The sequence below is a fragment of the Notolabrus celidotus genome, chromosome 2 (genome assembly GCF_009762535.1).
Source record: "Notolabrus celidotus isolate fNotCel1 chromosome 2, fNotCel1.pri, whole genome shotgun sequence".
NCBI lineage: Eukaryota > Metazoa > Chordata > Actinopteri > Labriformes > Labridae > Notolabrus > Notolabrus celidotus.
The window spans coordinates 22,639,242-22,645,241 of NC_048273.1; positions in this window are offsets into that span (position 1 = coordinate 22,639,242).

The following is a 6,000-nucleotide window of genomic DNA, read 5'->3' on the forward strand; positions in this document are numbered from 1 at the left end:
GGTTACGATTAGGGCTAGGGTTAGGGTTATGATTAGGGTTAGCGTTAGGGTTATGATTAGGGTTAGCGTTAGGGTTAGGATTAGGGTTATGGTTATGATTAGGTGTAGGGTTACGATTAGGGCTAGGGTTAGGGTTATGATTAGGGTTAGCGTTAGGGTTATGATTAGGGTTAGCGTTAGGGTTAGGATTAGGGTTATGGTTATGATTAGGTGTAGGGTTACGATTAGGGCTAGCGTTAGGGTTATGATTAGGGTTAGGGTTAGGATTAGGTGTAGGGTTACGATTAGGGCTAGGGTTAGGGTTATGATTAGGGTTAGCGTTAGGGTTATGATTAGGGGTTTGGTTAGGGTTAGGATTAGGGGTTTGGTTAGGGTTAGGGTTAGGGTTAGGATTTTACATCCCTAGTCCCTATATCTTTTAGAATTGGTGTTGGAAATATGCCTGCATGTTACGGCGTCACTCTTGCTCCTACCAGGTGCGCTCGATCTCGGACTTCAGCTCAGCAGGTGTTAGGTTGGGGCTTTCCCCTTTATCAGCTGTGATGTGAGGTCACAGCAGCAGCTGGAATCAACCGGCCTCGTTCGCATTTTGTTCTCAGCAGAGGTTTATTTTTACATCCCTGATATTTTGGTGGGGCAGTTCTAGAATCAAGAAATGGCCAAACTGTTCACAATACAGAGCACCCTGATGCAGAAAACACCCTGATGCTGGAGCTTGCATGTTTCCATTCAGAGGACATCTTCAAGCCAGAGGAAGTTGTGGAGGAGTTTCACTCTTTTTGAGACATTGTATTCATTGTGTCAGTCATGGATCCTAACACTGATGTTAAACTGACGTGTTAAACAGATCTTGGCACCTATGTGTCATCCCCTGAGATATTGTAGTCTTCCTTTGAAATTGAGTTTAAACTGCTGTGTCTATTTTATGTTAATGTTATTCCTGAGAAAGACAGTGCTGGACAATGCTCCTGCCTGTCGCTGTCCACTGGCGTCGGTGCTGAACCATTCATTAATCCATGCAGTAGAGTGCTGTGTGCTGTCCTCGGTGCAGCTGAAACATTTGAACTCGACAAGCAACCTGTGGCCTTTTATGGGATGTCTTTGATCAATAAGTGAGAATTTGTGTTTTTTATTGATAAGTAGGGGTGAAAATATATCAGCTGTTTTACAGGTTTGAATTTGACTATCAGAAGGGCCCCTTGAGGATGCTCCACCCCCTTTGGGCTGAGAGTCTAGCTCCGCCCTGGTCCACACCCCTCAATTCTACATCATTTTAATTCTTAATCTAGTGTTAACAGGTGAGTTGTATATAAATTCAGTTCATACAGTCGTTATGAAGAGAGAAATGAGATATAGAGCGGGTTTTTACCGCAGTGTCAACAGAAAGAGGGGGCAACTTCTTTGCGCAGATTAGTTTGACATGTATATGGTCGTCCTTGGTGTCACTTTTGCTGTTTAGAATGAATCACTTCTGTTACAGCTGGGTAATAATCTGCTATAAACAGGTGAGTTGTATTGTTTATAAATTCAGCCGTACAATTGCCATGAATAGAGAAATGAGCTATAGAGACCCAAACAGTTTTTGTACTAGGCTGTAAACATGTTTATTTCTGCTGTAACATTTTAAAATGAGGCTCCATGGGGTCTGACTCACTGCAGGAGACACACTCTAGTGAACACTGGAGGAACTGCAGTTTTTGGCACTTCAGGTTTGGCTAAATTTTCCAGGCCTGGAATCAGCCTTTTTAGCCAAACAACATCAGCTGAGAAGGCTGCTAATTGGTTAAAACACATCACCCCCCCCCCCACACACACACTGATTTCTTTTCTCTCTCATCAGTGTGAGAGCAGCGTGAAGGTTTCTGTGTTTTTGATCTGCCTGTTATGTTTTTTCATGTTGCTGCCCCTGTTGTCTAAGAGACAAAACATTTAAATAATAATCAACTCAGTTTGTATTCTGGGTGGTTGATAGGGGGCTAAACACACACACACACACACACACACACACACACACACACACACACACACACACACACACACACACACACAAACACACACACACACACACACACACACACACAAACACACACACAGCCTCTGTGTGGGAAACACAGAAGGCATGAAATTACAGTTGCGTCGGTTGGAACGGCGCAGAGGAGGAAACTTTGCCGATAAGGTGGAAGCTTCACGCAAACCTTCATCATGCAGTGTTAAAGTGTGTGTGTGTGTGTGTGTGTGTGTGGGTGTGTGTGTGTGTGTGTGTGTGTGTGTGTGTGTGTGTGTGTGTGTGTTGAATGGGGTCTACTAAATAAAAAAAATCCCAGGGCTATGGTCTTTCTTTCCGTCTTTAATCCTTGTGTGCTTGTGTGTGTGTGTGTGTGTGTGTGTGTGTGTGTGTGTGTGTGTGTGTGTGTGTGTGTGTGTGTGTGTGTGATAATTTGGACAGTCAGGCCTGGTGTGTCACCAGATAAGTCAGTTCAATATTCACACTCGGTCTGTCGCTGGGTGGCATTCAGAGCTTGGCTGCATGTGCCTGTGTGTGTGTGAATAGGTGTGTATGAGTGTGTGTGTAGGGTTTCATTAAATGCTCAATTCATGAAAAAATATTACAATATTTGAGAATAAACTCTGATTTATTTCTAAAATTTGAAGCGACCAGAGTTTTAACTCTGTAGGATCCTACATGAGTTGCCCCAACATAATCCTTGATGAATCAAAGTGTGTCCTCTAAAAGTTCTTGTTTTTGTCCCTGACAGGCTAAGGTTGTTATTCTAAGAATCTGACAACATTACAGAAAAGATCCCTACAGAGAGAGAGAGCTTTATGTTCAAGAGGGAGATGATTTTTAACCACAAACAGTTGTTACATCACTCTGTACACACTACACTGATGAGAACAGGTGTTTACCTTTACAGGTAACAGCAGAGTGCTGTATGCATTGATTAGATAGTTTGTGTTATTGTATTATTTTGCTGTTTAAATACAAATATTCAAATCACACATACCTCAGAAATTATTTAAAAATGCTGTTCTTCTGTTTAGTGATACTGAGAAACAATAGGATTAAAAGTTGTGTCCTAAAATTCTGATGATTTTTTCATGTAATTTTGTAATTGATCCGAAGAGATACAACAAGTAGATGGATATGAAGGGGGAGAAAGAAAGAAAGAAAGAAAGAAAGAAAGAAAGAAAGAAAGAAAGAAAGAAAGAAAGGAAAAAATAAGAAAGCCAGGAAAAGAAGGATGGAAAATATGAAGAAAGAAAAAGAAAAAAAGAAAAAAGAACAATGGGAAAGAAAGAAAAAAGAAAAATAGAAAAAGAAAGAAAAGACAGAAAAGAGAAAGAAGGACAAGAGATGGGCGGAAAGACAGACAGAAAGACAGAAAGACAGACGGATAGAATAAAGAAAGAAAGAAAGAAAGAAAGAGAAGAGAAAGAAAAAGAAAGATATTTAGAAAGAAAGAAAGAAAAAGAGAAAGAAAGAAAGAAAGAAAGAGAAGAGAAAGAAGGACAAGAGATGGGCGGAAAGACAGACAGAAAGACGGAAAGACAGACGGATAGAAGAAAGAAAGAAAGAAAGAAAGAAAGAAAGAAAGAAAGAAAGAAAGAAAGAAAGAAAGAAAGAAAGAGAAGAGAAAGAAGGACAAGAGATGGGCGGAAAGACAGAAAGAAAGACAGAAAGACTTAATGAGCTGAAAGAAAAAGAAAGTAAGAAAAATTAAAATATGGAACGAAAGAACGAAAAAAGACAGAAAAAGGGAAGAAAACAATTAAAGGAGGAAAAAATAAGTAAAGACAAACAGAAAGATGGAAAGTAAAAAGAATAGAAAGAAAGAAAGAAAAAAGAGAGAAAGATAATAGCCAATAATAATAATAACAAAATTAAGATAAAAAAGAAAGAAAACAAAAGAGTTAGAAGACATGAAGAAAGACAGACTGACAAGGAGAGAAAAGGACCGAAATAATGAAGAAGCAACAGAAACAACAAGAAAGAAAACAGACAATGAGAGAGTGATGAACATGATGACTTCCTGCACTGCTGTTGTGAATGCTCCAGTATCGGACAAAGTTTCTCCTCTGCAGACAAAGCTCTCCCACTCAGAGCGAAACGAAGATTCAGGCTGTAAATCACAGAAAGTATCTGAGGAAGAGGAGGAGAGAGGAGGAGGAGGGAGGAGAAATGAGGTGAGGTGAACAGAGAGAGAGAGAGAGAGAGAGAGAGCAGAGGAAGAGAGATGAGAGGATGTGGAGGAGAGAGAGTCAAGATGACATGAGATAATAAGAGAGGAGGAGATGAGCGGAGGAGGAGAGGAGGGAGTGGGAGGAGGAGGAGGGTAAGTTTCCTCCTCAGGGGAGACGTCGACCTGTCAGAGTAAATGTCTCCTCTGCAGGGAGATAAAATCATATTTAAAGATCAGACGCCTTAAATCCTGACCAGCTCTCTGTTTGAAGAACCTTGAAGGAGACAAAAAGGAGGAGGAAGGGAGGAGGAGGAAGAGAAGGAGGAGGGGGAGGAGGAGGAGGAGGAGGAGGGATTATGAGCTCTTTAATCAGCAAATTTCTCCTCACATATTCAGGCCTTCATGTCGTAGCTGAACCTGCTGAAATCGGAGCACTGAAAGTCTACTCAGGGAGAAGTACTTCACTTTTTCCTTTAACTTAAGCTGCCAAAATACAACCTACAAATACACAAAGCTCAAAGAGTACACACAGTACAAACTAAGTATAAGAAGAGTACACCAATCTCTGAACCAATCTGCTTCTGTCTGATAACAATATTCCTCTGGGAGTGACAGTGAACTTGGTATTTACAGTGAAACAAGCGGTTAGGCATAAACAACTTGAGATGCCATTAAGCTGGATTGTGTTCCTCCTGCTTTTGCTCTCCATACAGACTGTTTTTCCCCGCAGACCCTTGAACACATACTATGCTTTTTGTCATCAAACCAGCAACCAATGAAACAAGGTCTGTAGCTACTGTCCATGGGTAATGTGCCTTGACCAAAGGTCAAACCTGCCCACCTGTTTCAAAAAGGAGACACTGATTAGATATTCAATATGTGACAGAAAGGCTTTACATGCATGACGTCAGATTTCTGTTTGACTCTTTTCCCAGCTTTTCCTGGAAGAACACACTCTCCTGTTCATCCAGTTTTCAATAAAGTAAGTTAACACACTGAGCAAACACACACACACACACCTGCTGGAAGCTTGCTCCCATTGGCTGAGCTCTGCGGTGGGTGTGGTATCGATCAGATACACCAGCAGCAATTATACGACTTCACACTGAGCCTGGAGCTCATCACTATTCACTGTGGAGAACACACACACACACACACACACACACACACACACACACACACACACACACACACAGACACACACACGCACACACACACATAAACACACACACACAAACACACACACACACACACACACACACACACAGAAACACAAACACAAACACACACACACACACACACACACAAACACGCACACACACACACACACACACACACACACACAAACACACACACACACACACACATCAGTGACTCTTTGATTAATGCTAATTTGTGTGTGGACGTGTAGCGCCTTAATCCTCCTCTCTAATTGGTCTTTCATTACAGCCGTGGGGAGGGGGGTGGGTCAGATTTGTGGGGGCGTGTCTGTGGCCCTTCGTTAAGGTGCTGTCACCTTTTTATTGCAGCTCGATAAGAATGGATGAGGCCACACTGTGCTCAGGAGCACAAATAGACAAAACTTCATTAAAAAAAAGCTGGAGAGAAAAGCAAAAAAATAAGAACCTGAAGTTATTCAAGCGGCACCTACTTATTTACTGTCCACTAGGTGGCAGCAGAAACAAGCTGATATATTCTACTTACATTATCATGTTTAAAGTTGACAACACAGCCCTGTTGGTAGACAGAAACATGAAGCGAATGACAAAGTGACAGAAGCTGCAGTTCCTCCAGTGTCCACTAGAGGCGCTCTCTTAGC